The following is an 18,801-nucleotide window of genomic DNA, read 5'->3' as shown; positions in this document are numbered from 1 at the left end:
TGATTGCATCTCATGGAGTTTGGTCCTAGGATTCCTGTGGACCAGGCTGTGTTCTCCCCAGCTTCCTCAGAAGTGCCATCCTCTTGAAGCTATGGAGTGTGGTCTGAGGGCAGGGTGGCTGGGGCTCTGCCATAGGGTCCTCTGGGCACATGGGGGATGATAGAAGTGGGTCCTATCAGGCATATTTGGGAGACAAGGTGGTATCCTACCCTTGCCAGGATGGCTTCCTGGTTTTTTCATGTAAGAACATGTCAGACTGTGTCTGGGGGTGCTCAGGACCCCGGGATCTGATGTTCTGCACTGAAGGTCCCTTGTCAGGGTGGAGCTGTGCGGACCCCCAGTCTGGTATCCCATGCTGGTGCACTGCGTACTGTGCAGGGGCTCAGGCCCTGGCTGCGATGTGCACAGCAACCGGGTGTGGTGGGAATGGCACAGTTGGTGCCCAGCATGGACATGGATATGCCAGGGTCCATCCTGCAGTGTGGCTCCGTCATACTTCCTTCACGCGCGGGGCGGGAAGGGCCAGCTGTGGGGCATCTGGAAAGACCCCGAGTGGTCAGCAGTGTGCCGTTTGTTCTCGCCGTGGCATTTGGTGCCCAGGGACTCCGAGTGTCCGTGCACTCTCCGCAGTGCCACTCCCTGGCCCAGTCTCTGGCCAGCCCTTCGGAGTCTAGGGTTCTGCAACCTCTGTGGATGTTAGCTCTCCACGGTGTTATGTAACCATGTCTAATCTAAATTGTTTAATATGTAACAGGGAATAACTGCACCCAGACAAACCCGTCCACTGCCTCTTACTTAGCCTAGTGGTAGGCGGAGGGTGTGGGAGCCAGCTGGTGAAAAGGACTATATAGCGGCTTCCTGGGAAACTGGGCCTTTTTCTCTGCTAAAAATGGAATTTCAAGGCCTGCGTGCACTTCTTTTAAACCTGTATAGTCTGGTTCAAAAGGCTTGGATAACCACGTCCTGTCACATTGTATCTTTCTCCAAAAGCCCTCCTCCTCCCTCCAGGAAGCCATGGGGCGGTTAAGGCGAGGTGGTGGATGTTGGGGAGATCTGCACCCTTGATGGAGGTCAACTAATTGCTCCAAACACAGGTGCGACTTTCTTGCCCTCGCTCCTCAGAAAAACAGTCAGGTCACCTGTTTCACATGTCTGTTGTCCATTTGGTTACTGCCGTTTGTCGGTTGATGGCAGGAGTCTCTGTCAGGGTGTTGATAGAGCTCTTGTTGGGGGTACCACACACAGGTAGCTATTGTCTGGGGAGGCTCCTGTCTGCATTGCCAAACGGTTTCATTCCTAGGCCAGCAGGAAGAGGGGGTGCCTTTCTGTGTTGTCTATGTAAGTATGAAAGGCCTGAGTGACAGCAGGGATTTTGGGGTGTTGGTGCCTCAAAGTTCCGAGCCCCAGAGTCTGGTTAGAAGTGGCCGTGGGACCAGGCACGGCCTTTAGTCTAGTGCAGGTCTCTGCTCCTTTGCTTTCAGTGTGGGGTGCTGGGGTGTCTCTGCCTGTGGTGGGAGCAGGTCTCACAGCCCCCTTTAGCCTGGGACCCACAAGCTCAGGGCATGGGGCAGTGAGAGGATGGGCATGGGGAGGTGAGGGAGTGGGGAGGGGAGAGGGTTCTCATTGAGATTTTCCACTCCTCTGACACTCCAGGGTATAAAGGTGATAAAGACCGATGGGAGAACCTATTTAACTTTTGGGGTGCTAGACAGCCGTATGCCAAAGCATGGTTTCGTTGCGGGGTAGGGTGTTTGTACACGGGGCAGACTTAGGGGTGAATCTCTGTTGTGCCCCTTGCGTCTGTACCTGTGAGACAGGGATGGTGGGTTCTGCCAGGTAGGAGAGAGGAGGATGCATGCTAACTGCCAAAGAATGCAGTAGACAGAATTAATGGTAATTTCACTATTGGTTCGGTGGGTTTGGAGGAATTCAAGAATGGTAGAATAAAAATGAGTTATTTTTAGCATTTTCTAAGGATTTCCAACTCTACTTGATCCTTGAGCCATCATTTAATTACCACCCCACAGCTGGGTTTCTGAACTTTCAGAGAACACTGCATCTTTTGAATTTTGGAGTTTGGTGACATTTCTGCTATTGTCTAAACTCACTGACACTCTGCCCTTGTGGTCCCACAAAAGCTGTGTAGTTGCTTGGGGTGCGGACTTGTGGTTTAGTGAGAGTGTTTTAGGAATCGCACATGGACCGATCAGGTGCACCTTCCTTTCAGATGGGGGAGGTTGTGCTCTGATAATGCCCAGGTGGAGGAATGTATAGGAAAGACCAGGCATTTTCAAGGTGTGACCTCTGAAACACCTGTTTCAGAACCCCCTCCCTCTCAGTGCATATCCTCAGACCTTGCTCTGATCTATGAAACTGACTCTCAGGCGTTATGGCCTGGAATCCCATGTCATGGTGAAATGGCCAGGTGATCCTTATGGGCACAGGCTTGAGAAGTGATCTTTGTTCAGAAGTCACCCGAGCTCAGGGGCTGCGGGCCTTGTAAACACTTGGGCTTTTGGCACTTGGGTCAGAAACTTAGCAGCTCCCACCTGCCAGAATCATTGCCTAAGGGAAAGGTCATGCGCCGAATGAGGGGTGCATTAGGGCAGTCTGAGCCCTGTGGACCCTGGCAGGTCTAGGAGAATGTGTGACAAGAGACCATTGTGTGAGCCTTCTTGTTTCTGTGTTTTTTGTCAGGCTTAAAAAAGAGGTTGGCCCAGTCCCCGGGGCTCACCCAGCCCCATGCGGTGCAGGACACCGAAGAAGCATGCCTGGCACTTGGCTGGCCACACATCAAATCCAAATTGGTGTGATGTACTGTATTTACTCATATTTTGTAGAATTCACTTATTGGAAATGGCCCAAAAAGACCTAACCCATCGCAAACCCTACAAATATCTGAACCTTTTCCACGAAGCTTACGGATTTATTTAGGAAACATCTTCCCTTTCCGTCCTCCCATGTGGAGTGGCTTCCCAGCTCCCAGGACTGGTAGAGGTTCAGTTAAAGGGGCAGGAAAATGCTGAGCAGCGACTTGGGTTGGGGGCCATGAGGTATTTACTGAATCCATTTGCTCCTTCCTTCCCTTCTCTTCTCTGTCTCCTTGGGCAGGGGGTCCAGGACTATCCTCTCCAGGAACTCTCCTGGTCTGTGGGGGAGTTACTGCAGGCATCTGGAAGGGTTGCAGCTGAATTCAAGATGGCCGCAGTTCAAATCTGATATTAGCTGGGGAAGAAAATGCTAAATATGTAAATACATCATTACATCTCTTACAAATAATTTTTCTCTCCTTCTTTCACTGTGTCTGGGAGCCAGCTTCTGAGTGCTGTCAAAGCAGTGTTGGTGGCTCAGGTCTGGTTATTCGCCTTTGCCACTGATGACGGTGTAGCTTTCAGCAGTTTTTAGTGCTTAGATGGGATAAGAGTTTCGAGCAGTGCCCTGGATGGCTTTCGACAAGGACCTGTTCAGTCATTCATTCAACAGATGTTTGAGGATCCAGTCTGTCGTCTTAGTCTGTTCCTGCCCCACTTAGATTGAAAATAATGACGTCTGGAGAAGGGACGGTGAGCAGAGGGATGGCGTGGGTTGATTGAACAATAAAGAGGTGATATAAATGTGTTTTTCACTTATTTTCCTGGAGAGAGCTGGCAAACTTCAGTAATGACACATGTTAAATATTAACAGTGTCTAAACAGTACTTCTTAACCCTTAATATGCATGTGAGTCTTCTAGGGATCGTTAAAATGCAGATTCTAATGCAGTAAGTTTGGAGAGGGGCCTGAGAATCTGCATTTCTCTCCAACTCCCAGGCTATGTGCGTGGTGCTGGTCAGAGAGTCATACTGTATACTATGGTCCTAATATGTTTCCTCCCATTTTATCTTCGGTTTCTTCTCTAGAAATTCTCTGAAAAGGATACTTTATCCTGTAACAGCTATTATTACTAATGCTATTACTTAATTCACGAATTCTGCCAAAATTTTTCAGTGGTGAACCCTATATTGTTGTAAGTGGCATTCTTAAATGTGTCCATCCTTTATTCCATTTATAAGTATTTGCGGAGTCCTGCTTTGATATTTACTTGGGTCCCATGGGTTTTATTCAGTGGCTTGTCTTTTGTTTATGAGGAGGGAGAACTTACAAAGGTTTGAAACCTTTTGAATCTTGAGTCGTCTGGAAGCGCTACTTGCCTTCATTTTAGGAATGTGGGATTTGTGTCCCCAGTGAGCTTGTAAACTACAGCACCTCACTTCTCTTGAGGTCCTGCTTCATACCTTCACGTCTCAGCATCAGATGAGAACCCCGAGTGACCTCCAAGGGCCCCAAGCAGTGGAGAGAGACACCACCCAGGTCCCCAGGAGGCTGTCTAGGTGGGCCATACCTGAAAAGGTAGGGCTGGGTGGTCTTTCCCCGTTAGGGGAGGTGGCATGACAGCAGCTTTTGTCTTATGTCTGTGAGTCTGTTGTGTGTGTCAGGGTCCACCCTGAGCATCACCTCTTCTTCCTTCCACCTTTTGAAAAATTCTGCCACCAAAATCCTTCCTTGGATAACGGACCCGTTGAGTTTTTGTATTCTTGCCTAACCTAGTAGCTTAACACATGTATGGTGGACCCCATGGGGCTTTGAACCTTGTTCCTTTGTCATCCTTTATCAAGCATCTCCCTAGGCATGTGGTGATGTTGGACATCTTAGTGTTTCCTGAAGGTTGATAGATGCCACAAGGGCTAATATTTGTGGCCAAGTATGCTTGGAAGTGCTGGGATAGATAAAGTTTATTTCTTATGGCAGAACTTTCAGAAAATTTAGTGTGACATGCCAAGAGGAAGATAGATTATGGTGGTTCCAAATTTAGGGGGCGTGATACCCCTTTTGTGCTGAATATATCTTAGTAGCAGATAGGCTTTGAGTCCTCTTTCTTTTTTTAAAACAGCTTTATTAAGATATACTTCACATACCATATGTTTATCCAATTAAATTTAAAGTGTACAACTCAATTACAGTTAGTATATTCACAGATATGTGCAGTTAGCATGTGTATGTAGATAGATAGTTATAGTATGTATAATGTCCGGTTAATATATTCACAGATGTGTACAATTACCACCACAGTTTTAGGACAACTCCTGATGTCAAAAAGAGACCCTCCACTCATTAGTTATCCCTCTGTCTCCATCACCCCCACCCAACCCTAAGCAACGACTAATCTACTTTCTGCCTTTAGATTTCACTATTTGAGATGTGCTTATGAATGAGATCATATAATGTGTGGTTTTTCTATCTGGCTTCTTTCATTTAATGTAAGGTTTTCAAGGTTCATCCATGCTGTAGAATTTATTGGTACTTCATTCCTTTTTATGGCTGGATGGTATTCTGTTATGTTTATACCACACTTGTTTATCCATTCAACAGTTAGTGGATATTTGGGTTGTTTCCACCTTTGACTGTTGTGAATAATGCTTTTACGAACATTGCTGTACGGTATCTGTTTGAGTCTCAGTTTTCAGATTTTGGGTATATACCCAGAAGTAGAACTGCTCCACCGTATGGTAATTCTGTGTTTAGCTTTTTGAGGAACTGCCAAACTGTTTTCCGCAGTGGCTGCACCATTTTGCATTCCCATCAGCAGTGCACAATTGTTTTACTTTCTCCACATCCTCACTAATACTTGATCATTTCTGATTCTTTTTTTTTTTATAATATCTGTTGCAGTAGGCGTGAAGTGGTATCTCATTGTGGTTTTGATGTACATTTTGTTGTTGAGTGGTAGACATTCTTTATATATTCTGGATGGTAATCCTTATCAAATATATGATTTGCAACTATTTTGTCCCTTTCTGTGGGTTATCTTTTCGGTCTCTTGTCTATGATGCACAAAAGTTTTTAGTTTTGATGAAGTTCAATTTATCTGTTTTATTACTTTGTGTCCTTTACTTTTAGTGTCATATCCAGGCAGTCATTTTCTCCTAAGTTTTCTTTTGGTAAAATCTCCAAGAAGATTTTCTCCTTTATTTTCTTCTAAGAGTTTCATAGTTTTAAGTTTTAGCCTCTTTGTTTAGGTGTTTGATCCATTTTGAGTTAATTTTGTTTGTGGTGTAAGGTAAGGGTTCATTTCATTTTTTTTCATGTGCATATCTAGTTTTCCCAGAATCATTTGTTGGAAAGACTTTCCTTCCCCATTGAATGGTCTTGGTACCCTTGTTGAAAATCAATCCACCACATATGTGAGGGTTTATTTCTGGACCCTCTGTTCTATTCTGTTAGTCTCTTTGTCCTTATGCCAATATCACACTGTTTCAATTATTGTAGCTTTGTAGTAAGTTTTGAAATCAGGAAGTGTGAGTCCTCCAACTTCGATCTTCTTTTTCAATATTATTTTGGCTATTGAGGGTACCTTGAAAATCCATGTGAATTTCAGATGGCTTTTTTATTTCTGCAAAAAGTGCTGGTGGGATTTCGATAGGGACTGCATTGAGTCTGTAGATTGTTTTGACTTAACAATATTAAGTCTTCCAATCCATGAACATGAGATATCTTTTCTTACTTGGGTCTTCTTTATATTCTTAGAGCAACGTTTTTTAGTTTTCGATGTACAAATCTTTTGCTTGGTTAAATTTATTCCTAATTATTTTATTATTCTTGATGCTATTGTAAATGGAATTGTTGTCATAATTTCATCTGTGGATTGTTCATTGTCATTGTTTGGAAATGCAACTGATTTTTGTATGTTGATTTTGTATCCTGTAACTTTGATGAATTTATTTAACTTTAAAGTTTTGTGTGTTTGTGGGATCTTTGGTTTTCTACAAAATTATGTCATCTGAGAACAGAAATAATTTTAGTTTTTCCTGTATAGTTTGGGTACCTTTTCTTTTTCTTGTCTGATTTCTCTGGCTAGAGCTTCCAATACTGTGTTGAATAGAAGTGGTGAAAGCAGGCTCCTTGATTTGTTTCTGATCTTAGAGGAAAGGCTTTCACTCTTTCACCTTTGAATATGATGTTAGCTGAGAGTTTTTCATATATGGCAAACTTTGTCCTGGTAAGGAAGTTTCCTTCTTCTAGGGTCTGAATGTTTGTATCCCCCAAAATTCATAGGTTGAAATCCTAGCAGATGGAGCCTTTGGGAGGTGATTAGATCATGAGGGTGCAGCCCCCATGAATGAGATTAGTACTCCTATAAAAGAGATCCCATACAACTCTGTAGCTCTTTCTGTCATGTGAGAATACAGTGAGAAGTCTGTGACCTGGAAGATGGCCCTCACCCACCATGCTACTACCCTGATCTTGGACTTTTAGCCTCCAGAACCGTGAGAAGTACGTATCTGTTGTTTATAAATTATCTAATCTGTGGTATTTTGTTATAGCAGCCAGAATGGACCAAAACACCTTCTATTCCTAGTTTATTGAGGGTTTTTATCATGAAAGGGTGTTGAATTTTGTCAAATGCTTTTTCTCTGTCAATTAAGATGATCATATGGTTTTTTCCTTTGTTCTATTAATGTGTTGTATCACACTGATTGATTTTTGTGTGTTAAACTGTCCTTGCATTCCATGAATAAATTCCACTTGGTCAGGTGTATAATCCTTTTAATATGCTGCTGAATTTGCTTTGCTGGTATTTTATTGAGGATTTTTGCATCAGTAATCACCAGGGATATTATCTATAGTTTTCTTGTAGTGTCTTTGACTTTGGTGTCAGGGTAATGCTGGCTTCGTAGAATGAGTCCATCCTTCAGGATTTTGGAGGAGTTTGAGAAGGGTTGATTTGAATAATTTAGATATTTGGTAGGATTCTTCAGCGAAGCCATCTGGTTCAGGGCTTTTCTTCATTGGGAGGTTTTTGTTTTTTGGTGAGGACTATCGGCCCTGAGCTAACATCTCTGTCAATCTTCTTCTATTTTTTGTATGTGGGATGCCCCCTCAGCATGGCCTGATAAGTTGTGTGTAGGTCCGTGCCTGGGCTCTGAACCCGTGGACCTTGGGCCACCAAAGTGGAGCATGCAAATTAACCACTATGCCACCGGGCTGGCCCCAGGAGGTTTTTGATTATTGATTTAATCTCCTTAATAGTTACAGATTTGTTCAGATTTTCTATTTCTTTATGATTCGTTTTGGTAGATGATATGTTTTAGGAATTTGTTTCATCTTGGTTATCTAATTTGTTGGCCTAAAATTGTTTGTTGTCTTCTCTCGTAATCCTTTTTATTTCTGTAAAATCTGGATTCTGTAGTAGTGTCCCCACTTTCATTTCTAATTTTAGCAATTTGAGTCTTTTCTCCTTCTCAACCTACGTAAAGGTTTAAGATTTTATTTTTTTCCTTTTTCTCCCCAAAGCCCCCCCGTACATAGTTGTATATTCTTTGTTGTGGGTCCTTCTAGTTGTGGCATGTGGGACGCTGCCTCAGCGTGGTTTGGTGAGCAGTGCCATGTCCGCGCCCAAGATTCAAACCAACGAAACACTGGGCCGCTGCAGCGGAGCGCGTGAACTTAACCACTCGGCCACGGGGCCAGCCCCTGAGATCTTTTTTTTTTTTTAAGATTTTATTTTTTCCTTTTTCTCCCCAAAGCCCCCCGGTACATAGTTATGTATTCTTTGTTGTGGGTTCTTCTAGTTGTGGCATGTGGGACGCTGCCTCAGCGTGGTCTGACGAGCAGTGCCATGTCCGCGCCCAGGATTCGAACCAACGAAACACTGGGCCGCCTGCAGCGGAGCGCGTGAACTTAACCACTCGGCCACGGGGCCAGCCCCTGAGATCTTTTTTTTTTAATGTAAGCATTACAGTTATAAATTTCCTTCCTAGCACTGTTTTTGCAGTATCCTATAAGTTTTGATATGTCTGTTTTTGTTTTCATTTGTCTCAAGATATTTTAAAATTTCTCTTGTGATTTCTTCCTTGGTCCATTAGTTTTTAAAGAGTGTGTTAATTTCCACGTATTTTTGTATTTTCCAGTTTTACTTCTGTGGATTTCTAGTTTTGTTTAATTGTGATTGGAAAAGATACTTTTTATGACTTCAATCTTTTTAAATTTGATAAGACTTCTTTTGTGTACTAACATATGGTCTATCCTTGAGGATGTTCCATGTCCCCTTAGGAAAAATGTGATTCTGCTGTCAATGGGTAGAGTGTTCTGCTTATGCCTGTTAGGTCCAGTTGGTTTATAGTGATCAAGTCCTCTGTTTCCTTATTGATCTTCAGTCTGGTTGTTCTCTCCATTATGAAAGTCTCCAACTCTTATTATAGAACTATTTCGGTCTTTAATTCTCTCAGTGTTTGCCTCATACATTTTGGGGCTCTGATTTTTGGTGCATATATGTTTATAATTGTTATAGCTTCTTGGTGAATTGACCCTTTTCTCTCTCTCTCTCTCTCTCTCTCTCTATTATCTTTCTTTGTCTTTGTAACAGTTTTGACTTAAAGTTTATTTTAGGTCATGTTGATATAGCCACCCCAGCTCTCTTTTTGTTACTATTAACATGAAATATCTTTTTCCATGTTTTCACTTGCAATCCCATTGTGTCTTTTGATCTAAAATGAGTCTTCTGTAGACAGCTTATAGTTGGGTTTTGTGGGGTTTTTTTCCATTCTGCCAATGTCTGCTTTTGATTGGAGGGTTTAATTTATTTACGTTTAATTACTGATAAGGGAGGACTTCTGCCATTTTGCTGTTTTTTTGTGTATGTGTATCTGATAGCTTTTTTGTCCTTTATTCCTCTAGAATGCTTTCTTTGTATAACTATCCTTATGCTTTAAGGAAGCCTGCTTAGATATGAACATTTACAGAGTAAATCATATTTAGAAGAATCTTCTACAGAACACTGAAACTTGAATTGGTATGGGGATCTTGCTGTCAAACTCTTGCTGTTGCTGTGGTGGAATAAGGGAGAGGTGTCTGCTTTTTCCCAAATAACTCCAGAACTGCTTGGACAAGATATTGTGCTGCTGTTGGGGAAAGAGAAGAACAAGAACTTGAGTGGGTGGTGGTGAATTCCTTACTCTGCCAAGCACTGAGTTTACCAGGATTGCATTTGATTCTTAGGACAACCCTACAAGGGAGGGCGAGAGAGTCTTCTTTCTGTAGCTGAGGAAATGGGAGTTCCTCACAGTCAAATGCCTTATTCAAGGTCAAGTGGGCATTAGTGGAAGAGTTAGAACTCTTCCAGGTCTTTGGATCCCAAGTCCCACACTCTTTATGGCCCTGAGTACCACAATAGAAGGAAGAAGGGAGAGGCCACATGTTTCCACCACGAGCCCACCCACTCGAGTAAATGGGGACATGTGTGATAAGAGGAAGGACCCATCTGAGGATGTTGGTTCTTCACTCTCAGGGTTTGTGAATATTAAAGGAAAGTGTAAGTAAATTCATTTCATAGTGTGTGGCAAACAGTAGGTCTTCAACAAACATTTAATTCCCTTTCCCTGGGGAGTTTTTCAGGAAACATTCTGTGTTCTTGACAGTCCTGGGACTCTTGGCTTCAAATGGTCTAGAAGCTATGGAGTTTGGAAATGTAGGTGGTATTATTTTGTATTGTGTAATATCAGTTTACCTTTGTTTCCAGACTGAGTGGCCATTTTGTAGTTTTGAGTGTTGCAGCAAAGGCTTTGGGTTTTGAGTGGCCTTTTGGGGGCAGGGAACTGATCTTGTACCATGACTCTCACAACTTCACCCCTTCTTTGTTTCCAAAATGTTTGAGCTTGTTGGGGGTGGTAATGGCAGTGAAAGAGGTCACCTGACTTGGTCTGCATCCCCATCACACCCTTGCTTAGCCTCTGTTACTTCAGTACCAGGTTTTGGGGCACACATATGCCATTTGAGTTCCTTTGACTTTTTAACCACCTCTCGGGGTCCATTTTGGTTTCCCAAAGGTGAAGACTGCAAGCTCAGTGCACTAGTGTCTTTCTTCTCCCACTGTGGGGTACTGACTCCTTATGGATAGAAATAAGAGGTATTGTAAAAGTCCTTGCCCCATTTAGAGGAGTGAATCTCACGTTCTCAGGTCAAAAATAGATCCTCTTTCTCCTCCTTAAGCGTGTGCTCAGTCCCGGGAGTGGTAATCCTGCAGCGGGAGAGAGCCGGACGTTGTTGGGAAGCTCTGAGAAGGCTGGGGAGACAGTTCCCCTCTGTACCCCACAGTGCATTCTGCATGGGCTGTGGGCTCTGGTCTTCCACGGCAAAGTTTAAATAGAAGGAAACACACAGCCGAGATGAGCATTAATTGGGAATGGCTGCATTTTCTGTATCAGAGGTGCTCTAACCCTGTGCTCTGGTGTGCACCGTTGAGTTTGGGCCCCTAGTTTCACAGCGGGGCAGGGGCAGATGGTGATGCTCTGGTGTCTGTGTATGTCAGGAGCCCCAAGGAGGTCATCTGTCCTGCAGGCTGTTCTTCACCCAGTGCCGAAGAGAGAATTCTGCTAGAAAACTGGAAATACTGGACACATGACATTTTCCCTCTGATTCTCTCTATTTGTGTGGCTTATTCAGAAGGCAGGGGAAGAATGTTCTAAATGACTTAGAGCTGTGCATCTTGCCAGAATCAGCATGCAGGACAAGCCTTTGGGGAGCACAGCTGAGTCACTCTTCAGAGGTAACGACCCCCTGGAATCCCCTGCTCAGAGCTGCCCTCCAGAATGGAAAGCCGTCCTTGTTGGTTCTGGCCAGTGACATTTATTTACATGGCCACGTCTCAGGTGAAAAGTTCTGAAACTTAGTATCGTTTTTAAGAAAATCTTTTCTGAATGGAGGAGTCTCTGCAGGGATCTGGTTCTGTAAGAGCCAGGGCTCACTCTGCAGAGCTGCACAGGCAGCTGCTTTAGCGTCCCGGGTGGTGGGTGGACTGTCCAGGGTGCACATCCAAGTCCTGGGTGCTGAGCACAGTCCTGGTTCCCCAGGGGGCTGCCCAGGACTGGGTCGGGCTGTAGAGGCTACAGTTCTCACACTTTGCTCCCAGGATCCCTTGACACTCTTAAAAACAACTGAAGAGCCTAAACAACATGTGTTTAGGTGGACATATATTGCTATTTGCCATTTTAAAAGCGACAGAAATTTAAAAAATATTTATTTCTCCCTAAAAAGAATAAACCCATTATATGTAAACGTAAGTAACATCTTTTAAGAAAAAAAAAACCATTTTTCAAATAAAAAATTTTAATGAGAAGAGTGATGTCATACTGCATTTTGTAAATCCCCTTTAACATCTGGCTTAATGGAAGGCAGCTGGGTTCCCATATCTGCTTTCTGCATTCAAAACTCCAGTGCATACTCACGAGAGAATGAGGGGGAAAGGACAAGTCACACCTTGGTGTCTGAAGGTGATTTTGACCTCACTGATGGAGGGTGTCGCCCTTGGCACGTGAAGTCAGTCAAAGCTGGGACTCCAAGTGAGAGGCTCCCACAGGCAAGGCACAGGCGTGGGCAGAGCAGGGGTGCTGGGTGGCAGGGTCTCCCTGAGCCTGGCCCTGCAGCACCCCTTGCTTGTGAGGATGGAGAAGTGCTGTGCAGGGGCACCATCAGTCCCTGTGGTTGATGTCTTGTTTCTGTCGTGTCAGCTGTAGCTCAGAGAGGCCCTGAAGACACTGGTCCATAGTTATTAAGCACCAAATAAGGGGGGAAGCTAGGTCTTCTGTCTCTGGTGTACTCATGTTCTTTTTTGCTTTAAAATGTGGATGTGGCATGGAAATGATAATGCTGGAAGCTACGTGCCACCTTGATGTGGTTTAGTTGAGGTGACTGGCTTTGGTCAGCTGTGAGTTGGGGGGAGTGGGACCAGGGCAGCAGCGTGGGGAGGGAGGATGGGAGGCTCTGTACACCCTGAGTCTGGGTCTGCGATGTGTGGGGCAGTTTTGCTGAGCCTGTGCTGTGCACCTGCCCAGTGTTGGCTGCCTAGACCTCTACAGCAGAATTTCTGTCCTCAGGTCCCTGTTACCCATGGGGGAACTAAAGGGTCTGTAAGGGAACTGACACAAGCGTCACTCAAAGTGCCTCCCGCAAGCACTTTGGAACAAAGGAGAGTTAATCCACAGAGACCACGAAGGCAAAAGAGGTGGCACTTTTTATGTCACGCATAAAAGGTGAGCTGAGAAGGGAGAGAAGGGTGCTGCAGATGAAGAAGCAGTGGTCGCATTTCCTCCCTGCCCCTCTTCATGCTGGTGCATCTGGTCGTGCTGCCCCATCAGAATGCCCAGGGACTCCGCCACCTCCTGTGGGCATGAAGGGCCTTAGTGTGGTGCTCAGACCACAGAGCCCACGGAATGCCAGGTGGGCGAGGCTGGCTGGGAGCTGACCGTGAGGAAGGACAGACTAGCAGTGGAGGGCAAGGCGGTGTTGGCCATGGGCCCTGTTTTTCTGTGTCCAGGTTAAGCTGTTTTTACTCACAACACTTCTGACACCAAATATGTGGGGTTTTCCTTCTGACACCAGTTCTCCAGTGCTCTGGACACCAACTGGCTGTCCTACAATTCAACTCAGTTCTGACACTATCTACCTGGAGTTAGCGTCAGATCCCACAAGTTAAAGGGCTCAAGACAGCCATAAGACTGCCCCTGTTCAGATGCCAGCTACCAGTCCTGGGCCACCTGTACTTCTGACAAAATGACTGTATATTGGGGTTTCTGCAACCCCGTTTTCTGGTTTGGTAATTTCATACACTGTTTCACAGAATTCAGGAAGACACTTTGCCTACCTTGGTTTATTATAAAGGATACAACTCAGGAACAACCAATCAGAAGGGATGCATAGAACAAGGTTTGGTGGAGAGGGCAGATGTGGAGCTTCCATGCCCTCTCCACATACGCCACCCTCCCACCACCCCAGTGTTCACCAACCTGGAATCTCTCTGAACCCTGTCCTTTAGGGGTTTGGATGGAGTTTCCGTTAGGTAGGCATGATTGATTAACTCATTGGCCATTGGTGATTAACTCAATTTCTGGCCCCTCTCCTCTCTCCAGAGGTTGGCTGGGGGCCCCAAGATGGCTTTAGGATGGGTGCTGGTCACCAGAAAGACCGAGGCATGATTAAAGGGTGGGCTTTCAGCCCCCCTCCCCTCCCTGGAGACTGGAGTTCACATCTATTAGCATACATCATACAAAAGATATTAGCATACAAAAGACGCTTGTTGCTCTGGAAATTCTGAGAGTCTTAGGAGCTGTGTAGCACAAACCTGAAACAAAGACCAGATATTTTTTTTTTTAACTATACCCCACAGGTGACGCATGGGAGCGGTAGAGCACAGCCAGGGGACATGCTGAGGTGTTGAGGACCAGTCAATTTGAGAAGTGTGAAGAGGAGGGAAGGGTGAGTGACGTGAGGAATACATGGTCTGTATTTGCCAAGAGAAGCTGTTTCAGTAGCTAAGACAGGTGCTTTTGGTTAAAATGAGAGATTCCACCTTGAGTCTCAACGTTAGCTTTCTTCCTGTGGAGCCCGACCTCGTGTGTGGTGTGATGGCCTGTCCTGAACATTTGACATCACAGCTGTGGAAGAGAATAGAATTCTAAAAAGATTTAGATAAACTTAATCTTTATAGGAGACCATTTGAAGTCAGTCTTTTGTGACTGCTTTTAGTAGCTCAGTCGCCATGAGGAGGAGAATTGAGTAGTGAAATGCCAAGTATGTATTTCACTGGTGGAGTTAAGTAGAATTAGCATTGCAGGGGCAGACCCGGGCTCCTCGCTGAGGCTCCATTCGAGAGAGGAGCAGTGAATGTTTTAAGGAGCACTCGCCTGAGCTCAGAGGTGAACTTCCGAGTGATTTGCTTGGGACAGCAGCCACCCCAGTGGCCCCTAGAGTAGCTTTCTTCTCTTCTGACTGGTGAGTGGAGCCCTGTTTCTTCCCTTTGCTTTGCCTCTGGTCAGTCCAAGGGGCAAGCTTTCCCAGGCAGGAGGGGGACTTGTTCTTTGGTGAATGATGTGTGAACAGCTAGGATTCCTAAACAAGTCAGCAGTTGTTGAGGGTTGTTCCCCATAGGGATTGTCAACAGCTGAGGGTCCCCTGCTAGGCACCTGAGAACAAGTTCATTTAGAATGTGTTTCAACATTGCGTGAAGTTTTTGCAGAATGGATGAAAGCAGTGATAGGTCATGCATACCGCAAGCTGATTCTCTTCTCATATTCTCAGTATGGGATCCTGACCAAGATTTGGACACACTCCTGTGTCTTAGATCAACTGCCCTAAAAGTTTAGGTTAGGGACCAATTCTAGATGGCTCTGTAACTGACAGTACTGAGATTGAGAACATAGTGAGCCACTCAATAAATGTTTGTGGAGTGAATTAATGAAAAAATAATGAATTTCAGGACTAAGGTAAACATGTAAAAGGTGGTTGTTAAGGAGGGTAGCAAAGCATTCAGCTGTCTGCGTGAGCTCCTGGGTTTATGAGAGCCTTCGAAGTGGTGTTCTATCTTCAACAGCAGACGCCTTTCGACTGGCATGGAAAGACTCTTCTCTTCCGTCAGGGTAATTAATTCTAAATTGAGAGTCATTTGGGGATTGAAGGAGGTGGCAATGTGAGTCTTTACCTTTTCTGCACAAATTACTAGAGCCAGGTAAAAGCAGAATGACTGCATAAGCTAGTATTTCCAGCTTCCCATGTTGTCTTTTCCAAATTGTTTGTAACACTGCAGGTTGTCTACTTCATTTAGCTTGAAGGAAAATAGCCAAAGAATTACTCTGTGTTTAGCGTTGTCATTGCACAGCCACCCCGTAAGTCGGATAGGAGCCAGTACTGGGTGATGAGAGGGTGGCAAGCTTGAGAGCGTTTGTAATCTGGCTGTCGAGTCTCTGTTTTTGGAAAGTAGAGCACGTTTCCATCCAAATAAATTCTCATTCCGAACCCTAATCTAAGAAGCAGGTGAGTGCCTGAGGCCCTTCTTGCTCAGATAAGGAACCAGAGGGTTGGAGAGCATCACACGGTTTCTGCTGTTCACTCAGTTTGGTCTCCCAGGTCCCAGGCAGACAGCACTGGGTCTTTGGGAGGCACACGCGGGCTCCTGGTACATGACAAGGGAACAAAACAGTGGACGGGGAAGGATGGAAAGATGCAGCCAGTGGCAGGAGGGTCTGCTCTGTGCTGGTCTCTCTGTCAGGTCTTCATTCCTGCCGTGGCTCATGTCCCTGAACAAGGAGATGACTGGTCCTGTCAGGTCCTGTCATGGTGGGCTCATTGATATGTGGCATCTAAGAGGTGCACCTTGATAGGAGCATGTAAGAACTGTTCATGCCCCAAGGGACACTTTTGGCGCTAAGCTGTACCTGTAGCTTGGCCAAGGGCTTTGGAGGCAGCATGAGGGAACTGCTCCTGGGAGCTGCCACACTGTGACTCTTCAGTGGGACTGGTGGACATGAGACCCAGAAGACTGTACTGGCTCTGCATGCCTGAGCAGGACATTCTGCTTTCTGGGGAGAGTCCCTGATGCTCATGTGTCCCGAGCAAGTGACCATGTGGCCAGGGGAGAGCCTCTTCATGGAGGAGGGGGAGACTAAGGGAGTCTCTGCCAGGGTGGGGTCATTTACATTTTGAGGTTAGGAAACAACAAATGAATTCTTCTTTCCTTCCTTGAGCAGTTTAGTGCTGGCGTCAGGGTGGTCAGTATGTCTACCCTTGTTTTAGTCTGCTCCAGGCTGCTATAACGCAATACCGCAGACTGGGGCTTAGGCAACAGGCATTTACTTCTTATAGTTCTAGGGGCTGGGAAGTCTAAGATCAATATGTCAGCAGATTCAGAGCCTGGTAAGTCTTTCCCTGGTTTGCAGATGGCTGCCTTCTCGCTGTGTCCTCACATGGCAGAAAGAGTACTAGCTCTCTGGTCTCTTCTTATAAGGACACTAATCCCATTATGGGGACCCCCACCATCTTGACTCCATCTAATAACCCAGCTACCCCCCAAAGGCCCCACCTCCTAATCCTACGATATTGGGAGTTTAGGCTTCAACATATGAATTTTGGGGGGCACACACCTGCAGTCCATAACAACCTTTCAGGTCTGCTGTACCCTTCCATCCTGTACTTTCAGGATTCAGGTGTTGCTTTTGGAACTGGAGGATCAGGAGCCGGGCTGGGCAGCCTGTTGCTCCCGCACCGACGGGGTGGTGCTGTTCTCGGGCCCCACAGGGACTTAGGAAGCTGCTGAAAGGGCTGAGCAGCAGATGAAGAGGACTAAATACACGGAGATAATTAGAGATCATTAAAGATTCATACTGCTAGATTTTATAAAAGTCATAAAAGTAGATTAAATTGTTAAATTTAGTAGTTTTTAATATGCCTTACGCTGGTCCATTTTCAGTCTTGTCAGACCTGCCTACTGTTCAATAATCGTTTCAGAGCCGCTCATCGTCGATTTCTGGCCATTCCTGCATTGACTAGACTGTACATCTCCCTTGTCCTTGCTAAAAATCTTGATTTCTGGAGCAGAGGGACCAGAAATATGTATGCTTTGATACTTTTTCTTGAAAACCTAGACCCCACAGTAGTTACCTATTGCATATATTGAATGGTACAGAGAAAGAAAAGATGTGATTATCTTTAAAATATAAAGTCCTGAAGGTGGGGGGATATTAGACTTTGTGGTGTGTCCGTGGCTTGGCTAATCTTCATAATGGGCTGTTTTCAGAGTGGCGATAAAGCATCCAAACAGGATTGACTCCATTTCCTGTAGATTTACTCACTGCAGAAGGGCAGAATCTCAACCAGCTGTTGGCCCTGCCTTCCTCACTCAAAACTGTTGCCGCTGAAAATTCAGTTAAATGATGTACTTTGTCCACAAGCAATGTTGTCTTCACTTACTTTCCTCTTTATCTTACTTTTTTTAACCTCCTAAGGGAAGAAAGGAGATGCAAAATAAAGAAAGGAAGGAAAATAAAATAAAATAGACAAGTCCCTCCGCGTTTCTAGAATCAGCCTGTACAGAACAGCGTCTGCGTGCACTGTTCCGTTCATGTGACTTGCCTGGAGCACTTAATGGCCTCATTGTTTTAGGTATAGAGCGGTGGTTTTTCTGGAATTCCTAGAAAGAGGGGAGAGCCAGCCACTCGAGCAGAGGGAGGGAGACAGTGCTTGAGCATCTCAAGGGACTCAGCGTGCAGGTTTGGGTGAGGGTGAGAAGGGAGGAGATCAAACAGGACCATTGATCTGAAACTTGACTAAAGCACTTCTTGCTAGGTAGATTAATTCTAAAAATCACGTGAGTGATTCATGTTCCTTCTTCTAAACATTCAAACCCAGAAGGCTGTAGAGAAAGGAGTGAAATCCCCACTCTCGTGCTCTCTGTTTCATTGTGGTGAGCTCCCTCCAGGTCAGTGTTCGGAATTCTTCTTGGGCTTTTTATGCTTGAAATTCGTGGATGCGCACATGCACATTTGTCACATTCCCCTTTTACACAAACATCGCCTATTTCTTAGTTCTTTTTCTCTTTTATCTTAGTTGCTGACATCTGTCAAGCGCTACCTTCTGCCAGCTCTTTGAGAAGCACTTTATGGGAATTGCATCATTTAATACTTGCATGAGGTTGGGACTATTTTATTTCATTTCTGTTGAGGAGATTGAGGCACAGGAGGCAGGCTGCTCCCTGGGCTGAGCCAGGCTGTCACTTCCACGCTGCCTCTCACAGACCAGACACCCAGTTCCATGGGGGCTCTTTCTGTCAGCTGCCTACCAGCCTGGAGAATCGCTGCACTCCTATATGGTTACCAGGCTCCTGTTGGGGCATTTTTTCATGTGTTCAGCAAAGATTGAGCTGCTTAGTCCCTTGCCGAGAGCTGGGGATACAGCAATGTCCAGGACAAATATGGTTTCTGCCTGCAGAGTGGCTTCTTGG

General features: G+C 45.2%; 1 protein-coding gene across 4 annotated transcripts in view; it reads left to right on the top strand.

Annotated features, from left to right (window-relative positions):
• GRB10 (growth factor receptor bound protein 10) overlaps window positions 1-18,801 on the top strand; it is a 205,153-nt gene that overhangs the window by 9,311 nt on the left and 177,041 nt on the right. The window contains exon 2 of one of the 4 annotated variants that reach the window (XM_070264430.1): window positions 14,197-14,285. The exons of the other annotated variants lie outside the window; for them this stretch is intronic. The gene's annotated coding sequence lies outside the window, so the exon portion shown is untranslated. The remainder of the gene's footprint in view (window positions 1-14,196; window positions 14,286-18,801) is intronic. 4 annotated transcript variants of the gene reach the window in all.

This window comes from Equus caballus, chromosome 4, assembly GCF_041296265.1.
Source record: "Equus caballus isolate H_3958 breed thoroughbred chromosome 4, TB-T2T, whole genome shotgun sequence".
NCBI lineage: Eukaryota > Metazoa > Chordata > Mammalia > Perissodactyla > Equidae > Equus > Equus caballus.
Note: the sequence above shows the minus strand (reverse complement) of the source record. Positions and strands in the feature narration are given on the sequence as shown.